Consider the following 23,815-nt stretch of genomic DNA (forward strand, 5'->3'; position numbering starts at 1 on the left):
CCTGGCTCCCAGCTCATCCGCCTGGTTCATAGAAACATAGAAACATAGAAAATAGGTGCAGGAGCAGGCCATTCAGCCCTTCTAGCCTGCACCGCCATTCAATGAGTTCATGGCTGAACATGAAACTTCAGTACCCCCTTTCTGCTTTCACGCCATACCCCTTGATCCCCCGAGTAGTAAGGACTTCATCTAACTCCCTTTTGAATATATTTAGTGAATTGGCCTCAACTACTTTCTGTGGTAGAGAATTCCACAGGTTCACCACTCTCTGGGTGAAGAAGTTTCTCCTTATCTCGGTCCTAAATGGCTTACCCCTTATCCTTAGATTGTGACCCCTGGTTCTGGACTTCCCAAACATTGGGAACATTCTTCCTGCATCCAACCTGTCCAAACCCATCAGAATTTTAAACGTTTCTATGAGGTCCCCTCTCACTCTTCTGAACTCCAGTGAATACAAGCCCAGTTGATCCAGTCTTTCTTGATAGGTCAGTCCCACCATCCCGGGAATCAGTCCGGTGAATCTTCGCTGCACTCCCTCAATAGCAAGAATGTCCTTCCTCAAGTTAGGAGACCAAAACTGTACACAATACTCCAGGTGTGGCCTCACCAAGGCCCTGTACAACTGTAGCAACACCTCCCTGCCCCTGTACTCAAATCCCCTCGCTATGAAGGCCAACATGCCATTTGCTTTCTTAACCGCCTGCTGTACCTGCATGCCAACCTTCAATGACTGATGTACCATGACACCTAGGTCTCGTTGCACCTTCCCTTTTCCTAATCTGTCACCATTCAGATAATAGTCTGTCTCTCTGTTTTTACCACCAAAGTGGATAACCTCACATTTATCCACATTATACTTCATCTGCCACGCATTTGCCCACTCACCTAACCTATCCAAGTCACTCTGCAGCCTCATAGCATCCTCCTCGCAGCTCACACTGCCACCCAACTTAGTGTCATCCGCAAATTTGGAGATACTACATTTAATCCCCTCGTCTAAATCATTAATGTACAATGTAAACAACTGGGGCACCAGCACAGAACCCTGCGGTACCCCACTAGTCACTGCCTGCCATTCCAAAAAGTACCCATTTACTCCTACTCTTTGCTTCCTGTCTGACAACCAGTTCTCAATCCACGTCAGCACACTACCCCCAATCCCATGTGCTTTAACTTTGCACATTAATCTCCTGTGTGGGACCTTGTCGAAAGCCTTCTGAAAGTCCAAATATACCACATCAACTGGTACTCCTTTGTCCACTTTATTGGACACATCCTCAAAAAATTCCAGAAGATTTGTCAAGCATGATCTCCCTTTCACAAATCCATGCTGACTTGGACCTATCATGTCACCATTTTCCAAATGCACTGCTATGACATCCTTAATAATTGATTCCATCATTTTACCCACTACTGAGGTCAGGCTGACCGGTCTATAATTCCCTGCTTTCTCTCTCCCTTTTTTAAAAAGTGGGGTTACATTGGCTACCCTCCACTCGATAGGAACTGATCCAGAGTCAATGGAATGTTGGAAAATGACTGTCAATGTATCCGCTATTTCCAAGGCCACCTCCTTAAGTACTCTGGGATGCAGTCCATCAGGCCCTGGGGATTTATCGGCCTTCAATCCCATCAATTTCCCCAACACAATTTCCCGACTAATAAAGATTTCCCTCAGTTCCTCCTCCTTACTAGACCCTCTGACCACTTTTATATCCGGAAGGTTGTTTGTGTCCTCCTTAGTGAATACCGAACCAAAGTACTTGTTCAATTGGTCCGCCATTTCTTTGTTCCCCGTTATGACTTCCCCTGATTCTGACTGCAGGGGACCTACGTTTGTCTTTACTAACCTTTTTCTCTTTACATACCTATAGAAACTTTTGCAATCCGCCTTAATGTTCCCTGCAAGCTTCTTCTCGTACTCCATTTTCCCTGCCCTAATCAAACCCTTTGTCCGCCTCTGCTGAGTTCTAAATTTCTCCCAGTCCCCAGGTTCGCTGCTATTTCTGGCCAATTTGTATGCCATTTCCTTGGCTTTAATACTATCCCTGATTTCCCTAGATAGCCACGGTTGAGCCACCTTCCCTTTTTTATTTTTACGCCAGACAGGAATGTACAATTGTTGTAGTTCATCCATGCGGTCTCTAAATGTCTGCCATTGCCCATCCACAGTCAACCCCTTAAGTATCATTAGCCAATCTATCTTAGCCAATTCATGCCTCATACCTTCAAAGTTACCCTTCTTTAAGTTCTGGACCATGGTCTCTGAATTAACTGTTTCATTCTCCATCCTAATGCAGAATTCCACCATATTATGGTCACTCTTCCCCAAGGGGTCTCGCACAATGAGATTGCTAATTAATCCTCTCTCATTACACAACACCCAGTCTAAAATGGCCTCCCCCCTAGTTGGTTCCTCGACATATTGGTCTAGAAAACCATCCCTTATGCACTCCAGGAAATCCTCCTCCACCGTATTGCTTCCAGTTTGGCTGGCCCAATCTATGTGCATATTAAAGTCACCCATTATAACTGCTGCACCTTTATTGCATGCACTCCTAATTTCCTGTTTGATGCCCTCCCCAACATCACTACTACTGTTTGGAGGTCTGTACACAACTCCCACTAACGATTTTTGCCCTTTAGTGTTCTGCAGCTCTACCCATATAGATTCCACATCATCCAAGCTAATGTCTTTCCTAACTATTGCATTAATCTCCTCTTTAACCAGCAATGCTACCCCATCTCCTTTTCCTTTTATTCTATCCTTCCTGAATGTTGAATACCCCTGGATGTTGAGTTCCCAGCCCTGATCATCCTGGAGCCACGTCTCCGTAATCCCAATCACATCATATTTGTTAACATCTATTTGCACAGTTAATTCATCCACCTTATTGCGGATACTCCTTGCATTAAGACACAAAGCCTTCAGGCTTGCTTTTTTAACACTCTTTGTCCTTTTAGAATTTTGCTGTACACCTTGCATTAAAGTATATACCATTTAGCATTGGAAGACCTTCTTGATTACGACTTACAGATTCACTTTCTACATTCTTGCTTTGCAATTTCAGCTTTACTTCCTTCCCTATTGAATTTGTTCTCAGGTTCCCATCCCCCTGCCAAGCTAGTTTAAACTCTCCCCAACAGCATTAGCAAAACTCCGAGGATATTGGTCCCGACGCTGTTGAGGTGCAACCTGTCCGGTTTGTCCAGGTCCCTCCTGCACCAACTCTCCAGCCACGCGATCATCCTCTCTATCCTTCTGTTCTTGTACTCATTAGCATGTGGCACCAGTAGTAACCCAGAGATTACTACCTTTGAGATCCAACCCTTTAATTTTTCTCCTAGCTCCCTTAATTCTGCCTGCAGGACCTCATCCTTCTTTCTATCTAGGTCATTGGTCCCAATATGGACCATGACCGCTAGCTGTTCACCCTCTCCCCCAGAATGGCCTGCGTCCGCTCTGTGTCATCCTTGACCCTGACACCAGGGAGGCACCATACCATTCTGGAATCACGTCTACGGCTGCAGAAACGCCTCTCTATTCCCCTAACTATTGAATCCCCCACCACTAAAGCTCTTTTATTCTTTGTCCCTCCCCCCCCTGTGCAGCTGAACCACCCATGGTACCTTGGACTTGGCTCTGGCTGCACTCCCCAGAGGCACCATCACCGGTGCTCAGAAGAGAATATTGGTTGGAAAGCAAGATGGACTTGGGGAGGGGAGGATTCCTGCACTACCTGCCTAGTGTTCTCCCTCAGTCTGGTGTTCACCCACTTCCTCTCTGCCTGCATGCTTCTAAGCTGCAGGGGGACCATCTCCTGAAACGTGATATCCATGTAGCTCTCAGCCTCGCAGATGCACTGTAGTGACTCCAGCCGTTGCTCAAGCTTTGAAATGTGGAGCTCGAGTAGTTGAAGCTATGCCATTTTTTTGGTGCACACCGTTTTTTTTTGAGTAAATAAAAATCTCCAAGTTTCCCCAAATTTCTGCGCTACCGTAATTCACTTAGGCACGATTTTTTTTTAGGCTACGATATTTTTGTGTCATGGGGACGTAACTTGATTTCTACACCAGTTTTTGACATTTAAGCAAGTTTGTCCAACTTACATTTTTCCGAGGATGGCGTATATGACCACTCCCAAAAAACCTTCTGGCTACTTAACAAAAATCAGCGCATATTACAAAATCGGCGCAGAAGGACGCCATTGTTTTTAGCCGATGTTTTGGAGGGAGTGAAGGCGGCAGAAACTATGCATCATAAATCTTATTTTTTTCAAAGTCAAAAGGGAGAAATTGGAAGTGTAATGCAATTCTTGAATTTTTGATTTTTTTCAAAGTACCACCCCACCACTGAACCTCTCCTCACTGGGCTCGAGGGTCGGCTCGCAGAATCACGCCCTCGCCTGGACATAGGGCCTTGGGTTCAAAAGAAGCCCAGGGGATGGGGTGGAAGCCGAACTGAACTGCCAGCCACTTACATTTCTTACATAAGGGATGAGAACCCTTAGGCTACAAGTTATCAATTTCTAAAAGCTCGGTTTTCATTCTCAATACTGTCCACTTCACCAGCTTCAAAAGAAGCCCGGGGGGAGCCGAGCTGACCGGTCAATGCTCCGATCCTCGAGCCCGGTGAGGAAAGGAGGTGGTGGGGTGGTACTTTGAAAAAAAACAAAAACAAGACTTACATTACACTTTGTTGCCCCAAATGGCTTCATTGAATGCCTATCTTCCCATTGTAAGCAAGCCTATTGCGCATGCGCAGAGCAGGGTGTGGTCCATACTAGGGCGTGCACCTTGGAGAGAGAGGAAAGAAGAAGTGTGAGTGCTTTTTCCTGCTGTTTTGAGATTGTTGTAAAGCTGCAATTTAATTATGCGGGCAATATTGACAATGCCATACCTCGTGCAAGCCTTCTGCGTGATGGTGCTGTAGAGAGGATTGATTTGACAGCATCACCGGAGGAACCTCAGAGCATGTAGGATGATGGGCAGGAGGCCATACCCACATTGGGTATACCGAGACAGGCATTCGTACCTGCACCTGAGTGAGGCAGACTGTGTGAGAAGGCTGTGTTTCCGCAAATACATTGTAACCGAGATCTGTGAGTTAATAAAAGCAGACCTGCATCCTAGAAGCATCAGGACTGCTTTGTCAGTTCAAGTAAAGGTTACAGCTGCACTTTCATTTTATACATCTGGATCATTCCAGGCCACAACTGGGGATGTGTGCGCCGTTTCTCAACATGCAATACATATCTGCATTCAGCAGGTGACTGCTGCACTATATGCCTGGAGGAATAACTATATAAAATTCCCCCATGACCACCCAGGCAATGCATAACAGGGCTGTGGGATTGCTGGCTTCCCCAACGCTGCATTGATTGTACCCACGTTGCCTTGCGAGCATCTTTGGAAGATTCCGAGATGTATTTTCACAAAAATTAAATTTTTAGTTCACAATTTCAAAAGGCAGTTACAGAATTATTACAACTCTAGTGATGACTAAATGCGTCTAATCAAACAATGCATGTAACCTCATTGCATTTGTCCACAGCACCTGACGAGGAGCTAACCTGAGGTAATGACAATGCTGTGCTTACGTGTATATAAATGTGTTAAAGTGACACACGGTGGGATTTAACAGGTAAACATTAACAGATCAGACAGGAATTGTAATGAAAACTGTAACTGAAAGCAACTGATGCAAAATGATTAATCGTAATAAAGACTGATAATCAGCACAAATGTCTGCAGTGCATATAAACATCTGACTGCACACAAGTATGAATAATGCCATGTATTAGTCATTCTGGATTTGATACTAATGCAATTAAACTATATTGCATGACTTGTCACTATGAGAAAAATGTTAAAAAAGTAAGACCGATTGTCACCAATATCATTGTCATATCAGTGTCAGCTGTGGCTCAGTGGGTAGCATACTCGCCTCTGAGTCAGAAGGTTGTGGGGTCAAATCCTGCTCCAAAGACCCAAGCACATAAATCGAGGCTGACACTCCAGTGCAGTGCTGCACTGTGAGGTGCTGCCTTTCGGATGAGATGTTAAATCATCTCAGGTGAACGTAAAAGATTCCATGGCACTATTTCGAAGAAGAGCAGGGGAGTTATCCCCGGTGTCCTGGTCAATATCCCTCAATCAACATAACAAAAACAAATTATCTGGTCATTATCACATTGCTGTTTGTGGGAGTTGCTATGCGCAAATTAGCTGCCACGTTTCCCACATTACAACAGTGACGACACTCCAAAAGTACTTCATTGGCAGTGAAGCGCTTTGAGACGTCCGGTGGTCGTGAAAGGCGCTATATAAATGTGAGTCTATCTTTTTCTTTTCTTTCCCCTTTAAAAGCAATGAAAAATGATCACTCCTAAACCCATTTATGAAGAAATTAGGCAAACAAACACATCTATAGAACTTAGTTACTGGCAATTACATAAAAGATAGTTTAACCTTTAAGAAGTGATTTTCCAGATAGTCCTTTCTACTCATCAATAATAATGTGTCCTTATGACAAAGCTGATTGCTAAATCTCACGTTGAAAATATCTGCATGCCTCAATGTGACAGTGATAATTAATTAATATAAAACCAGCCCTTTCTTCACATTCCAAGCATCTTGATGCATTGTACATTGCTGTGAAGGCTATTTAGGATTGGAATATACTCTTACATAAACATTACTGCACTTAGCAATGGAAAAAAAAAATTTTGACTACAATAAATATATCCTGTGCCAAAGAACATATGTCTGCTTCCATCTTATATCTCAATGCACCAGTGCAGAATATTTTGTTAAAGATGTTGAACACGGCTAACAATTTTAAATGCCCAGTCATTGTATTGTAAATGTGCATGGCAACATCTGGCAAAAGATATATGTTTATGAAAGCAGTTTGTTTTATTGTAATTCTTCAATATGATGAAATCAGCTAGCTGGCCTTCTCAAGGGCAAAACTATGCTGCAGTTAAGTGCTAAATGTAAATGGGCTGACATGCATCGGCCTTTTAAAATCGCTGCAAGTTTGTTCAATCACACATCTCTGTTTGCATGACAACAGCTATTCAGCAGTGAGATCTGTTCCAAAAGAGTTACTGATATTTGTATATCTTCTTTAATTAAAAGGAACGGTGCTTTAGAAAACTGCAGCCGAGGTTAAAGGGCAGGTTCATGCATTCCCATGTTACCAGTGATTACGCACCTGCTCAAGGGAGATGGAGATCGGCCACATATTTCATGTGAATATTGAACTTTTCTTTCTCTTTAATGTGGAGAATGCTTGTTGGATGCGGCTGGGGAATGGTAATGTGCTGGGAGTAGGCTTAAGATTGGCAATTCAGCTTCAGTAGAGAAAATGTTCCTATCACTTTTCTGCACCAATCTCTCTCCAGACTTTCTCCTCCCTATCCACAACCTGGTAGCCTGCAGCCTTTATCATCCCTTTATATATTTACTCCAATTTAGATGGAGAAATTGTGTTGCATGCAGCAATGACAATTTTGGAGACTTTCACTAGATTGTAGAGCAGCATCCTGCTTGAATAGTTCAATTAACGTAATCATTACTTTAGCATTCAGCATTGCTATGATGTGCTCCACAGTAACTCAATTTATGAAGGATGGGTTTTATTTTATTTATGCTGTACAGAGGTTTCTAACTGGAGTCATAAGCCATGGATGTAAAGGGTAGCTCTGGTCTCCCAAAGTGCATGCAGCACAAAGTTTCCATCGAAAGAGTTAGCCATTCATTCTCTCAGGACTTTCAAATAATGCAGGCAGCAACACAGACTACAGCATAACAAAACCAATGGGGGTGCTCCATGGATAATGGTCACCTTCCAGTGGTTGGAAACTACCTGCACTTTTATGGAATGGTAACCCTTTCCGTTCGTGGATATATTCAAGTTCATGTATAGAACCCTAATGATCTCCTGGGTTGGATCTATAATGTTTTTGGGGAGCCTGCCGGTGTCTCACATGTTGGTATCTTCCTTCCACTGGGAAAGTAATTAAGTTGTTTCCCCTGGCAAGCATGGCATCAGTCACTTGCTTTATATAGATATGAACTACAAACTGGCTTAACTGGCAGCTGTACCTGGGGTAGCCCGGAAGGGTCATGTTGCAACAGAAGCTTAATGGCACTGTGACTTCCACAGTATGGGAAGATTCTTGAAGTTGCCTGTAAGTCACCCACAGCAAATGGCATGATCCTAGCACTGCAGTGAAGAGAAAGCAGCAAAGATAGGTCCACGCCGACATACCCATAGCAAAGTGAAGACTATACAAAAAAGACAAAAATACACAGTAGAAAAGGTAGGGAAGATGCTCAACACAGAAGCAGAAATACTCAGTCAAAAACCTATGCTTTAGCAGTAACTGAAACAGCAGTAACATTGCTTTAAGAGTTAGGTCAAAGCAAACCAGGCCCACTTTATATGGGTGAGGTGTGCATGTGGTAGACCCTCATTGAGAGTTGTAAAATTCAGCATGGGACCTAATTTCAATGATTTTACTACAACAATAAAAACAAGTATTTAAATAGTGCCTTTAACGTAGTAAAACGTCCCAAAGCACTTCACAGGAGCATTATCAAACAAAATATGACACCAAGCCTCATAAGGAGATAATAGGGCAAATAACCAAAAGCTTGGTCAAAGAGGTTGGTTTTAAGGAGCGTCCTGAAGGAGGAAAGAAAGGTAAAGAAGCAAAGAGGTTTAGAGAGGAAATTCCAGAGCTTAGGGCCTTGGCAGCTGAAGGCATGGCCACCAATGGTGGAGCGAGTAAAATCAAGGATGCTCGAGGCCAGAATTAGAGGAGTGCAGATATCTCGGAGGGTTGTAAAATAGCTTGTCTGTAGTACTGTCTTATTTCTCCCCCAAAATTGCACCATGCAAAAGTTGTGATTTGAATTTGTGAGGTCATAAGCGTGATTTTATGACCCATGCCCAACACCCGTGAGGCTACACGCCACAGGCAGAGCCTTGTAAACTCAGCCATGTAATGTGAAGGAGCAAGACATTGCAGAGACTGAAGGTGCGCTAAGAAAGTTATTTTACTTATGTTTACATAATTTAGGAGAACATCTTCCTTACCCATGCTGATATTATGAAAACTGAGAAACTGTTTTACAATGCCACTCAGTCACAATCTTATAACACCAATCATCCATTGTAGCATGCAATAAAATTCACCTATGTATATATTTATCTATTATCATAGAATCATAGAATGATACAGCACAAAAGAAGGCCATTCAGCCCATCGTGCCTGTGCCAGCTCCTTGAAGAGCTATACAATTAATCCCACTCCCATGCTCTTTCCCCATAGCCCTGAAAATATTTTCCCTTCAAGTATTTATCCAGTTCTCTTTTGAAAGCTATTATTGAACCTGCTTGCACTGCCCTTTCAGGCAGTACATTCCAGATCACAACTTGCTGAGTAAAAAAACGTTACTGGTAATTTGGCGAGCTATCTTTGCTTTTATATTTATTGGTAGTTGTTCTTATCTTGGACTGGAATCCAGTTTGCTTATGAACAAAAAGCTCAACTGTTGCTTTCAAAAGATGCAAAACCAATGGGTAGAACTTTTCAGAGGCATAAACTGTAATTTTATAATTTTTTTAAAAATTGCTTCAAAATTACTTTTCAAAAGAATGGTCCAAACAAAGTTTCCGTATTTTTCAATATTAAACTTTTCATTAAATTAATTACTCCAAATTAACACAATCACATTTGGTATCAACTCGCAAAGGAGTAATAAGGAAATAATCTAACTATGCCCTCAAAAACACAAGACTGGTGTTGTGGCCTTATGAACCAAGCAACTTTAGGTACATCAGATCCACTCTTACACATAATTGCTTTATTCCTACGGTATTTTTGTCAGTTTTCCATCAATAATATTAGAGTAAGATCAGAGTACAGTTGTTGGTACTAAGTACTATCTGAGGCGCGCATTAGGTCATGCAACCCATTGCCCTGCATTTTTCCACATTAGTATTTATAGCTTAGATTTAGACCTAAATTACTAGATTCCTGCAGCAATTAGAAAAATCCTAGTGATCTGATGCTCCAAGTGTAACACTGTGACCTGATTATGCAAACAGGCTTGAATCCATCCCACAGAGTGAGCTACTGAGTCATAGGTTCCTAAAACTTGAAAAACAGGTAGAAAAATTCTCCAAGATTATAGGATGGCGCCAAAGGCAAGTCCCAGAAGCTAATGTATAAGGTGTCCACTAGGCGTCATAATATTGTCACAATCCTGTGGGTGCCTGTCAGACCTTCAGACCCAGCTTACCCGTGTTGACAAGACTAATTTGAGCCGACTGCCACACCGCAGCGGCCCGCAGTAGGTCACGGGGCAGGAGGGCTCAAGTGAGAGCTGGCAGCGGCCAACAGGAGGTAGCAGGGCGGTAGGGGGACAAGCGCAAGCCGTCAGCAACCCACAGGAGTGGTCCTCCCAGCTTCACATCAAGGTAAGTTTTAAAAAAGACTGACCTTTTGATGGGGGCCTCCAGTGGTCTCTTTAAAGAGCTGTAAGTGGAGGGAAACCGATACCTGAACTGAATTGTAGGGCTTATCAGTATTAGGAGGTTCTGAGGAATCGGGAGTTCCTCTGTCTTTATAGCGATTGTAATTGTATGTAAAACTCGCTTATGTACATAAAGCACGCTTATACACTTGCTTGAATGGGTTTTAAGAAGGGGAAGCAGCAAAGTTTGCTATGTTGCAAAGCTTGATGGTTAATGAACCATCATAAATAGCCAACACTGCATTGACTCTTAGCACAGGCTGATAGAAGATGAAAACATACACTCAGTCCTGAATAACAAGGGCATTGGAGAATCAACAGCCTAGAAAGATAGCAAACCCTGGGAAGCAAGGTCGATTCACATGTCATGAGAAACTGAGGCAAAGTTGAACACATTTAAGAAGGATGACACCATGGGAGATGGACAGGTGGGGAAGAACCACTCAGACCCACCTGTCCATCACCCATGGTGTCACCTTTCTGGAATGTGTTCAACTTTGCCTCAGTTTCTAAGGGTCAATGCAATGTTGGCTATTTATGATGGTTCATTAGCAAGCTTTGTTGCTTCCCCTTCTTAAAACCCATTCAAGCAAGTGTATAAGCGTGCTTTACATACATAAGCGAGTTTTACATACAATTACAATCGCTACAAAGACGGGAACTCCCGATTCCTCAGAACCTCCTAAAACTTATAAGCCCTACAATTCAGTTTGGCTATCGGTTTTCCTCCCCTTACAGAGCTCTGGTTAGACAGCATCTAAATCAGGCAAATCCGAGCACTGCATGCCTGACACATAATCCGTTCAGCACTGACCAATTTCCAGGAGGTATCCTCAAACAGGCACTAGGTCCCTCATCAGCATATGCAAAGCATTCAATGCCTGTTTAAGGTGGCCACCAGGAAGTCCTGAATGTCGTCCAAAATTACATTGGACGTCTTTCAGGTGTTCTTGGGATGTAACCCCGCAAAATGAACGCTTTTGCCCCGTTTTGCAGCTGAGAAACAAGCACTATCCAATTATGCCCTCGCAAGCTGCTAAACCACTAAATGACTGAAAGAACAATTAACTACTTTAATGGGTGTGTTAGTCTAATACAGTAGTTCTATCATATACTTTACCCCTGCCTATTTCTACACTATATACTGTGATAAAAATAGATGCAAATAAGGAAAGGATTTCCACAATAGTTTTTGTTTCACATCATTCATTAAGCAAAATTAACTTTTAGACTAAATAGGATCTTCTGCATTTGAATGAAAGCATTTTCTATAAATCACAGTAATAAGGTAACGGGAAAATTGCAAAGGACGCAAGTAATTTCTGACATTGGTGTTGTGACATTGAGCTTTTGTGCCCTGACCTGATTTCACACGTGGAATAGCAGCAAGGAATACCGAGCTGTCAACTGCAGGGAAAGGCATTGAAACTCCAAGGCAGGGGCTTTCACCTCTGAAGTCAATCCCTTGACATCTGAACCAAAAATGACAGCCAAATGGAAAATAAAAGCTCCATCATCCCTGGTCATTAAGTACAGAAGATGCATCAATTAACCAATAGTAGTTATAAAGGATAGAGATCATATAATACAATGTTTAAATCTGAATGTCTGTGCTATTTTACATATAGAGTAACAAGCTGCAAAAAAGACAAAACATAATGAGAAGTCAGTTCATTTCACCTTGTGGGAATTGAAGCAAGGAGTGCCCAACCACTAATATCGAAAGGAACTGAAATACCAGCGTCAGTGCCTTTATGTAGCATGGCTTATATGGTGTGGAAAGATTGCATAGAATCATCATCATTTAATACATCTTTAAAGGATTATGTGCTTCATCATTTTCCTTGCTATCAATAAAGGCTTCCTTCTGGGGAATGTCAAGGATATATTGGAATGAGGAAGAAAGAAAGAAATGTTGTTATCTGTACAATAATGCACTCAGTATTGTGATAACTATCATCTCTATTTTACAAGGAAGTGAATGACTAACTTCTATTAAAACAATGCATGAACTATTTCCAAAATTACTATATTACAATTTATCTTGTAAAATGTAAGGATTTGGCTATATGATGCATGAATGGCTGGTACAATATAATGAGGGTAATTTTAACCGAAAAAAAATGGGTAGGTTGGGGCCATGTTAAAATTCTGAATCTCGATCTGAACCTATCCACTTCCGGTTTTAATGGAGGTGGGGCGGGAGGACAGGCAGCCAATCTGCTGTCAGGAGGCAGTTCGTCTATTTAAATATTATAACAAGGCTGGTAGTCTCTGCTTTAACTTCCATTTTGAATGTAACTTTAACTGGTCGGGTTTTGCACCCCTTGTGAAACCCACCAGATAATGCAAGGCAAGTACTGCTGGATCCAGGAGGTAAGTGCCTTAACACTCACCTCTTGGATCCAGGGTCCCTGCCTAACCTGCAGCCCACGATCAGAGACGGCCCACAAGGCCTCTGAACCCTCCCCCAGGACGACTCCCCACACTCCTTCTCTTCCGGCCGCTCCCAACCCCAGATCCTCACCCGACCCACTCCACCCCCTACCCCATGCTGTTCCTTCTGCCATGATCCCTTCAGACTCCCCCCACCCAGTGCTCCTCCTGCCCATGATTCCTTCAGTCTAACCCTTAACTGTCTGGAGAACAGACTCACGGTACCATCCAGCAGTGGTTTGTTTGCAGTAATCCCAAAGAGAGTGAGGAGCACAAGGCAGTGACCTAGGCAAAGGTACCACATCCAAACTCAGAGCCACAAAGACACAGATCAAAGCGATCAAGTTAAATGGGAGAACTATCCGCACCTCATCCATACATTGTCTATAACAAGTATTCCTCCCAGCAGGAAATAAACACAGAACGTACAGCTTCTCCTCAACCTGCCTAACAAACTGTGGGAAGCTGCTCTTCTGTAATGGATTAGTTGTGCTTTCTGTTCACTAGGTCTTAATGCCTTCAGTGTTTACTGTGTGCTCTGTTGACCAGTCAATAAATTGAAGTCGATCCACTTTGGACCCCCCCCCCCACCCCCGCCTGCCCCCTGGTCCCGATCCTCTTGTCACCCATCCCCCTCCACCCCCACTTGCATTCCTGCAGCTGTTCCCCAGCCCCCATGCGATCTCTCCCTAGGCCTATCCACCTCCAGAGCCAGCCAGCCTCACGATCTGGCTGGCTGCAGGTGGGAAACAGAGGCCTCTCATGCAAATCAGGCTCTGCCGTTAAATTCGGCTGAGCCTGCGGGAAACCTGTTCTCCTGGGTTTCCCAACTGCTTCGGAGCTCCCCACCCCCACCAACCCACCTTCCCCATTAAAAATTCAGCCCAATGTGTAGAAGCAAAGCATGAGAAAATAAACAATTTCCGCCCAAAAAGAAGCCTGCGAAAGACTGAGGCCGAGAAATTCAATATAGATAGAAACCTGCCAGTGCCACCGCAAGCTGGTGTTAACTGTCGCCGAAAATGATGCTGCTAGCAGAGACTGGTAAATTGGTGCTGGTGGCTAATTAACATTAGCCTCCACTAAACTTACCATGCAATGCCATTCTAGTGGCATTAGTCCCGGCAGGAGGCCCCAATTTAGCATGGCTGCAGTGCCATTGTAATACAAACAGCCTTCTCTTAAACCAAGCCTGTCATTTCAGAAAGCACTTCGGTCCCTTAAAGGGGACTTACCTTCTGAAATGAAAAAAAAATTATGTAAATGTCATGTATCCTACATGGTTACTGCTTGTACTATTACAAGGTGTGCCACCAGAGGGCACTGCAGTGGGAGACTTGTAGGTTACCTGTACAGGTGTGCCAGGCCTAGTATAAAAGGCAGGCCACCATGTGTGATCCTCACTCTGGAATTACATTAAATGGACTAAGGTCACTACAGTTCAAGCACAACACATTGTCTCGTGGAGTCATTATTAAAGCATCTGAAGACATAACAGTAAAAATGGGCAGTTAACGGGCAGTTTTTAGCCCTTACAGCTTAACTGCCTTCTCAAAAAAAATCAAAAAGAATACCCAAATGGGAGTCTTCAGCTCTTAAAAGAGTTGCCTTCTACAGCTAAAAAAAAAATGGGAAAAGTGTTTCAACACAAAAGGCTCAGCAAGCTAGGGAAGGGGCACCTAGGGTCTCACACACTTTGAGCAGGGGGGTCAACACTGCAAAAGAGGTCCTCTACCCACAGGGGCCAGCCGCCGCCCCTCCCCCCCAGAAAAAAGGATTTGGGACTAGATCACTGAGGCCGTCACTGCCAGCAGTGTCGCTCCCACCACCTGGCTCCAGTGCCAAAAGAAGCTTCATGACCTCAGACCAGTGGTCAAGGTCAGTAAATGCATCTTCAAAAGCCATCTTCTAGCAACCGCACCACCAACCTCACTCTTCTCAATGTATGACTCCCCCGTTATCACTCACCTACCAATAATCTGTACCAAACACGAGCCACACCTCCCATTCCTAGTTTCACCTCATGCCATTGGTGCTGCCCATTCTTGGCAAGGGCACGGCTGAGTCATTGGCCAGCGGCAGGGTTGAAAAGATACAAGATGCTGGTGTCCTAATACATTATCCTCCTTCTCAAAGTTCAATAGATTGATTCCTGGGATGAGAGGGTTGCCCTCTGAAGAGATTGAATAGATTGGGCCTATACTATCTCTGATCTGCACTTAGTGTCTTAACCAGAGTGTTTCATTTGGGAATTTGGAAAGAGTGGGAATTCGGAGAAGAGGGAGGAAGGACCTAATTGGAGGAGGTATCAACGGCAACAGAACCTTCGATGATTTCTAAAAAAAAGCAAGGACAACAGGTATGTGATTGGTTGATGAGTATTAAGGGTTTTTCTCTCTCTTTTCTTACTAACCTAGGACTGTGGTTTAAACTAGGTGCAAGAAACTATAAAGTTCTGTATTAAACTTATAGCTTAACTAATATAACTATAAATAATCAGTCAATAAAGACTTTAACTAATTAAATAAATAAAATAAGGCTAGACTAAGATATGGCAGAGCAGGTTGTGTGTCTGGACTGCAGTATGTTGGAGTTTGTGGACAGCGAGACTGTCCTGAACAAACACGTCTGCAGGAGATGTCTCCATCTCGAATCCCTCTGGCTCAGAGTCATCGAGCCGGACTGCATGTTGGAGACACTCTGACACAGAGGGGAAGGAATTTCTGGACAGTTTTATCCAGAAAACAGTCACACCCCAGAGGAAAGCACAGGTTCAGGAAAGGGAGGGTATGACTGTTAGGGAGCCAGGTAGCAGGGATTTAGGAGAGGTTAAGAAGGAAGTCCCATAGACACTGGTCTTGTCCAACAGGTACAATGTACACGCTACCTATGAGGGCAAGGAGAAAGACTGCAGGGAGGATAACCACAATTCAGACCAAGGCACTGTGGCTCAGAAGGCTGTCCAAGGTGGTGGGGTGGGGGAAGAGCAGAATAGAAATGTGGTCGTGATAGAGGACTCTATAATTAGGGGGATAGATCGCGTACTCTGCAGCCATGAACAAGAATTCTGAAGGATGTATTGTCTACCCGGTGCCAGGACAAGGGATATCTCAATGGCTCGTGTGAAACTTGGAAAGGGAGGGGGTAAATCCAGTTGTCATGGTCCATGCTGGAACAAACGACATAGGTAGGATCAGGGAGGAGGTCTTGCTGAAACAGCATCAGGAGTTAGGCTCTAAATTAAAAAGCAGGACCTCGAGGGTAATAATCACAGGTAATAATCTCTGGATTATTACCTGAACAACGTGCAAATTGGCATAGAAGCAGACAGATCAGGAGAATTAACACGTGGCTAAAGGGTTGGTGTGGGAAAGAGGGGTTTCTTTTCCTGGAACACTGGCACCAATTTGGGGACAGGAAGGAACTGTACCAATGGGACAGGCTCCACCTGAACCGGGATGGGGCCAGTGTCCTAGCAAAAAGGGTAAATAGGGAGGTGGCAAAAGCTTTAAACTAGTAAGATGGTGGGAGGGATCTACCAGAAAACGTGACCGGCCTAAATATAAACAAAACAGGAAAAGAGAGCTTCGGAAAGAATAAAGGAAGGTCACTGATGGCAAGGAAATAGAGTTATAGAACAGGAGTCTAAAAAGATGGTTAAACAGAAAGAGAGAGGAAATCCTATTAAAAATTAGTGAAACTATCTGTACAGCAATGTACACAGTGTCCGTAATAAAACAGGGAAGCTGGAGGCAATCATGCATTGCAAGGAACCAGACATAGTAGCGATTACTGAGACATGGCTACAGAAAAGTCAAGACTGGGAATTAAACATTGCCGTGTATAGCATATTTAGAAAAGATAAAAAGTGAAAAAAGGGAGGTGGAGTAGCTGTGCTTATTAGAGATAACATTATGGGCTCAATTTTGCCCAGTGATTTGCGCCGTTTTTTTGGCATAAGTTTTTAAATTAAAGTTTCCCCAAGGAATCTGCGCCAAGGTAACTGAGTTAGTTACGATTTTTTAAAGTTTAAAAAAAAAAGTCATAGGGGAAGTTACCTCATCTCTGCGCCAGTTTTTATCATTTTTCGAAGTTTGCACCCCCCCCCCAAATTTCTCCTAGGATCATGTATCTGGCCACTCCCAAAAAATCTTCTGGTGAGTTAAGAGAAAGCAGCGCAGAAAGACGCCATTGTTTTTCATCGAAGTTTTGGAGGGAGTCAAGAACACTTTAAATATGCATAATAAAGATTAACATTTTTTTTTTAACCTTACAACGGAGTAGATGGAAGTTTGATGGAATTCTGAGGTTTTCATTTGCTTTAACCACACACGCCACCACCGAACGTCTGGAAACAGCGCTGAGCATCGGTAGACAGAATCGGTCCCGCACACGGACACAAGGGCTTGGGGCTTAGCTACAAAACAAGCACGGGGGGTGGGGGAAGAAGAGAGAGAGGGAGGAGGGGGTTCCCAATCACTGCGTTTGCTCAGAATTGGGTGTGGTCCATATAGACCTTGGGCAGAGAGAACAAAGAACCTGTCCTGCCTACCTGCTGTTTTGAGCTTCTTGCAAAGGTAAAATTTAAGTATGGGGGCAATACTGACAATGCCATATCTTGTGCGAGCCTTCTGCCTCATAGTGCTGTGGAGAAGACAATTGATTCGACGTCATCACATGAGGAATCTCAGAGCCCATAGGGTGCTGGGCAGGAGGCCTTACCTAAGTCAGGTATATTACCTGCACCTGAGTGATGCAGACTGTGTGAGAAGGCTGCATTTCCGAGAGATCTGTGAGTTGGTGAAAGCAGACCTGCAACCTAAAAAAGTGTCAGGAGGACTGCTTTGTCAGTTGAAATGAAGGTTACAGCTGCACTTTCATTCTATGTATCCGGATCCTTCCAAGCTACAATTGGGGCTATGTGCACACCATTTCTCAACATGCATCACATGTCTGCATTCGGCAGGTGACTGCTGCACTATATGTTCGGAAGAATGACTATATAAAGTTCCCCATGACCACTCAGGCAATGCGTGACAGGGCTGTGGGCTTCTCCAGGATTGCTGGTTTCCCAAAGGTATAGGGCTGCATTGATTGTACCCACATCACCTTTGGAGGATTCAGAGATATACAGTAACAGAAAAGGCTTCCACTCCATTAATGTACAGCTCGTGTGTGACGACATGAATTGCATCATGTCAGTCGATGTAAGATACCCTGGGAGCACCCATGATGCGTTCATCCTACGCGAGAGCGCTATATGTACCATGTTTCAGCAGCAGCCAGAAGAGCAGAGCTGGCTACTGGGAGATAAAAGATATGGTCTTGCCACCTGGCTCATGACGCCCCTACGTATAACCCGGATGGAAGCTGACTGGGAATACAACATGTCGCACATTGCGATGCGCAGCATCATAGAGAGGACCATTGGCATCCTGAAACAGCGTTTCTGTTGCCTGGACCATTCCAGAGACTATTTGCTATACTCCCCGGAGATTGTTCGTCAGTTCACTGTTGTGTGCTGCATACTGCATAACTTAGCCATCATGAGGCAGCAGCAGCTGGTAGTAGAAAACCCACCTGCGGTGAGAGTGGCTGATAATGATGATGAAGATGCAGATGACGAGGACGCCATGCAACTACCTGAACCCGGAGCACTATGACGTAGGAGAGCGGGCCGTTGTGCCCCTTTAACGATTGCTCGAGTCTTGCACCAGCAGCTCATCCATGAACGCTTTGCTGTCTGAAGACTCAGCGGCAACTATTCCACATGGACCATGTTTATTGTTTGGACCTGTTCCGTAATGTTGTGTTGTGTTAATGGAACAAATGATGGAAATTATTCTTTTTTACTTCAAAAGTTGTGTTCGTAATGGAACAAATAATGGAAATGGTTATAATTTAAAATATATTTTATTCAAAAGTTTAACAAACATTTGTAATTAACTTTAATAAAAATATTCTTGATTCAAACTTTAAAGTTTTCAGTTAAGATCAATTACAAACTTTAAGAGCACTTAAAAACTTTAAACTTGTAAACCAAAAAGTTTTTGTTATATATGTGGACTTGTATTTACTCTGTACAGCCACCAGAGGACTCTTCCCCTGGAGTTCCAAGGGATCCCATAATCTCTTGGGAGCACAGGTATTTAAGGAGGCTTCACAGGTTGGAGAGGCACTCTGGAGACCTGCAATAAAAGACTACGGTCACACTTTACATTGAGCTCACAGTGTTCAGTCTGACTCTTTCTCCATATACAACAACTGGCGACGAGATACAAATAGCGAACAAAAGATGCAGAGAACAATGGGCATCCTGGAGAAATTTTCAGAGGGAAATCATTGGGAAACTTTTGTGGAGCGACTCGACCAATACTTCGTGGCCAACGAGCTAGATGGGGAAGAGAGCTCTGCCAAACGAAAGGCGATCCTCCTCACTGTCTGTGGGGCACCAATGTATGGCCTCATGAAGAATCTGCTCACTCCAGCGAAACCCATGGAGAAATCGTACGACGATTTGTGCACACTGGTCCGAGAGCATTTGAACCCGAAGGAAAGCATTCTGGTGGTGAGGTACCGGTTCTACACCTACAAGAGGTCTGAAGGCCAGGAAGTGGCGAGTTATGTCGCCGAGCTGAAACACCTTGCAGGACACTGCAAATTTGAAGGACATTTGGAGCATATGCTCAGAGACTTTTTCGTACTTGGCATTGGCCACGAAACCATACTTCGCAAACTTTTGACTGTAGAAACCCCAACCTTGAGTAAGGCCATAGTGATAGCTCAGGCGTTCATTGCCAGCCGTGACATATGAAACAAATCTCTCAGCACACAAGTGCTGCTACAAGTACTGTGAACAAAGTGATGTTATTTTCGAATCATAAGGTACAGGGCAGGTCACACATACCTGCAGCTGCACGTCTGCAGATGACTCAGAGTCCACCATCAAGGGTGATGAATGCAAGGTCATTAACACCTTGTTGGTGCTGCGGGGGTGATCACCATTTCCATTCATGCCGATTCAAAGAGTACATTTGCAAGGGCTGTGGAACAATGGGACACCTCCAACGAGTGTGCAGGCGAGCTGAAAAGCCTGTTAAACCTGCAAACCACCATGTTGCAGAGGAGGACAAATCCACGGAGGATCACGACGAACCAGAGCCTCGGATCGAGGAAGCAGAGGTACATGGGATGCACACATTCACCACGAATTGTCCCCCGATAATGCTGAATGTTAAACTAAATGGACTCCCAGTGTCAATGGGCACGAGCCAGTCCATTATGGGCAAAAAGACTTTCGAAAGGTTGTGGTGCAACAAGGCATCAAGATCAGTCTGAACTCCAGTTCGCACAAAACTAAGAACTTACACAAAAGAACTGATTCCTGTAATCGGCAGTGCTACCATAAAGGTCTCATACGATGGAGCAGTGCACAAGCTACCACTCTGGGTGGTACCGGGCGATGGTCGCACTCTGCTCAGCAGGAGCTGGCTGAGAAAGATACACTGGAACTGGGCCGACGTCAGAGCGCTATCGCCCGCTGACGACACTTCGTGTGCCCAGGTTTTAAACAAATTTCCTTCGCTGTTCGAACCAGGCATCGGGAAATTCCAAGGAGCAAAAGTGCAGACCCACCTAATTCCAGGGGCGCGATCCATCCATCACAAGGCGAGAGCAGTACCGTACATGATGAGAGAAAGAGTAGAGATCGAGTTAGACTGGCTGCAAAGAGAGGGCATCATTTCACCGATCGAGTTCAGCGAGTGGGCCAGTCCTATTGTCCCAGTCCTCAAGGGGGACGGCACAAAGTAACTATCAATCGTTTCTCCCTGCAGGACCAATACTCACTACCACAGGCCGACGACCACTTTGCAACGCTGGCGGGAGGAAAGACATTCACGAAGCTGGATCTGACTTCAGCCTACAAGAAGCAGGAACTAGAGGAATCATCGAAGGCCCTCACCTGCATCAACACGCACAAAGGTCTTTGTTTATAACAAATGCCAGTTTGGAATCCGATCAGCGGCGGCGATATTCCAGAGAAACATGGAAAGTTTACTGAAGTCGGTCCCACACACAGTGGTCTTCCAGGATGACATCTTGGTCACAGGTCGGAACACATTAGAGCACCTGCAGAACCTGGAGGAGGTTCTTAGTCGACTCAACCGCGTGGGGCTCGGGTTAAAACGCTCGAAGAGCGTTTTCCTGGCGCCTGAAGTGGAGTTCTTGGGAAGGAGGATTGCGGCAGACGGCATCAGGCCCACCAACGTGAAGATGGAGGCAATCGGGAATGCACCAAGGCCACAGAACGTGACGGAGCTGCGGTCGTTTGAGACTCTTGAACTACTTTGGTAACTTCTTACCGGGTCTCAGCACACTGCTGGAACGACTACATGTCTTACTACAAAAAGGGGGCGAATGGGTTTGGGGCAAAAACCAAGAAAATGCCTTTGCAAAAGTGAGAAAATTGTTATGCTCAAAAAAATTGCTTGTGTTGTATGATCCGTGTAAGTGTTTGGTACTAGCATGTGATGCGTCATCATATGGCATCAGGTGTGTATTGCAACAAGCTAATGATTTTGGGAAACTGCAACCGGTTGCTTATGCATCCAGAAGTCTGTTAAGATTGAGAGAGCCTACAGCATGATTGAAAAATAAGCGTTAGCATGAGTCTATGGGGTAAAGAAAATGCATCAATACCTGTTTGGGCTAAAATTCGAATTGGAAACTGACCATAAGCCACTTATATCCCTGTTTTCCGAGAGTAAAGGGATAAATACCAACGTATCGGCCCGCATCCAGAGATGGGCGCTCATGTTGTCCGCATACAAATACGCCATTCGCCACAGAAAACTATGCCGATGCTCTCGGTAGACTGCCATTGCCCACCACACGGGTGGAAATGGCGCAGCCCGTAGATCTAGCCATGGTTATGGGCGCATTTGAGAGTGAGCAATCACCCGTCACTGCCCGGCAGGTCAAAACCTAGACAAACCAGGACCCCTTATTATCTCTGGTCAAAAGCTATGTGCTTCGCGGGAGCTGGTCCAGTGTCCCGGTGGAAATGCAGGAAGAGATAAAGCTGTTCCAGCGGCAAAGATGAAATGTCTAAACAGGCAGACTGCCTTCTGTGGGGCAATCTAGTAGTGGTCCCCAAGAAGGGCAGAGACACCTTCATCAATGACCTCCACAGTACTCACCCAGGCATCGTAATAATGAAAGCGATAGCCAGATCCCACATGTGGTGGCCCGGTATCGATGTGGACTTAGAGTGCTGCGTTCACAGATGTAATACATGCTCGCAGTTAAGGAATATACCCAGGGAGGCGCTGCTAAGTTTATGGTCTTGGCCCTCCAAACTATGGTCTAGGGTACACGTTGACTATGCAGGCCCGTTCTTGGGTAAAATGTTCCTTGTGGTTGTAGACGTGTACTCCAAGTGGATTGAACGTGAGATAATGTCGGCTAGCACATCCGCTGCCATTACTGAAAGTTTGCGGGCCATGTTTGCCATTCACGGCTTACCCCATGTCCCGGTGAGCGACAATGGGCCACGTTTTAACAGTGCTGAGTTCAAAGAATTCATGGCCCGTAACAGGATCAAACATGTCACATCTGCCCTGTTTAAACCAGCGTCCAATGGTCAGGCAGAGAGAGCAGTGCAAACCATCAAGCAAGGCTTGAAGAGGGTAACTGAAGGTTCACTGCAGTATCCCGAGTCCTGCTTAGCTACCGCAAGAGACCCCATTCACTCACTGGGATCCCACCTGCTGAACTGCTCATGAAAAGAGTACTTAAGACAAGGCTCTCGTTGATCTACATGGACGGGTAGAGAGCAGGCGGCTTCAACAAAGTGCATACCATGATAGCGCAAATGTGTCACGCGAGATTGAAGTCAATGTACCTGTATTTAAATTAAGGACAATGTCCCAAGTGGCTTCCCGGCACGGTCGTGGCCAAAGAGGGGAGCAGGGTGTTTCAGGTCAAACTTTCAAACGGACTCATTCACCGGAAACACTTGGACCAAATCAAACTCAGATTCATGGACTATCCTGAGCAACCCACCTTGGACCCTACCTTTTTTGATCCCCCAACACACACACCAGTGGCAACCAGCACCACGGTTGACCATGAAGCAGAACCCATCATCCACAGCAGCCCAGCAGGGCCCAACACACCAGGCAGCCCAGCAAGGCCAGTTGCACAGCAGCCCAGCGATGGCCCAACAAATGACTCAACAACACCAGCTTTCACATCGAGACGATCAACCAGGGCAAGAAGGACCCCAGATTGACTCACATTGTAAATAGTTACACTATTGACTTTGTGTGTGGGGGGGGGGGGGGGAGAAAGAGAGTTGTTATATATGTGGACTTGTATTTACTCTGTACAGCCACCATAATCCCTCGGGAGTACAGGTATTTAAGGAGGCTTCACAGGTTGGAGAGGCACTCTGGAGACCTGCAATAAAAGACTATGGTCACATTTTACTTTGAGCTCAGTGTTCAGTCTGACTCTTTCTCCATACACACTTAATTTGAGGACAGTTACAACAGTAACAACAATAGTAATAACAGCAGCAAAGAAAGGCTGCACCCATCTCTCCTCCACCTTTTCGAAGACCGCCCGCCACGCTTGGTCTTGGTGATTCCGCCACCCCTGCCCGCAGGTGGTGGCACAGTGTTTCTGGGGTTGGTACCAAGCTTATTCTTTCTAACATCTCAGGTAATGCGCACCTGTTGGGAGGAGGGGGGGGGGGCGGCAGGCAGCAATGTGGAGGGCCTGGCTTGGGGCTCTTCAGAGGCTGATCTGGAAATTGGAGTGGGAG

The 23,815-nt window shown here is 44.8% G+C and overlaps 1 protein-coding gene and 1 long non-coding RNA gene across 8 annotated transcripts in view; one reads left to right on the top strand and one right to left on the bottom strand.

Moving 5' to 3' along the window:
* The window catches only part of wdpcp (WD repeat containing planar cell polarity effector), a 363,747-nt gene that overhangs the window by 315,349 nt on the left and 24,583 nt on the right, over nucleotides 1–23,815 (bottom strand). The window lies entirely within an intron of this gene.
* Nucleotides 7,232–23,815, top strand: part of LOC139272674 (uncharacterized) — a 35,215-nt gene continuing 18,631 nt past the window's right edge. The window contains exon 1 of the long non-coding RNA XR_011594933.1: nucleotides 7,232–7,256. This is a non-coding gene — a long non-coding RNA (uncharacterized lncRNA). The remainder of the gene's footprint in view (nucleotides 7,257–23,815) is intronic.

Source organism: Pristiophorus japonicus, chromosome 9, assembly GCF_044704955.1.
Source record: "Pristiophorus japonicus isolate sPriJap1 chromosome 9, sPriJap1.hap1, whole genome shotgun sequence".
NCBI classification, from domain to species: Eukaryota; Metazoa; Chordata; class Chondrichthyes; family Pristiophoridae; genus Pristiophorus; species Pristiophorus japonicus.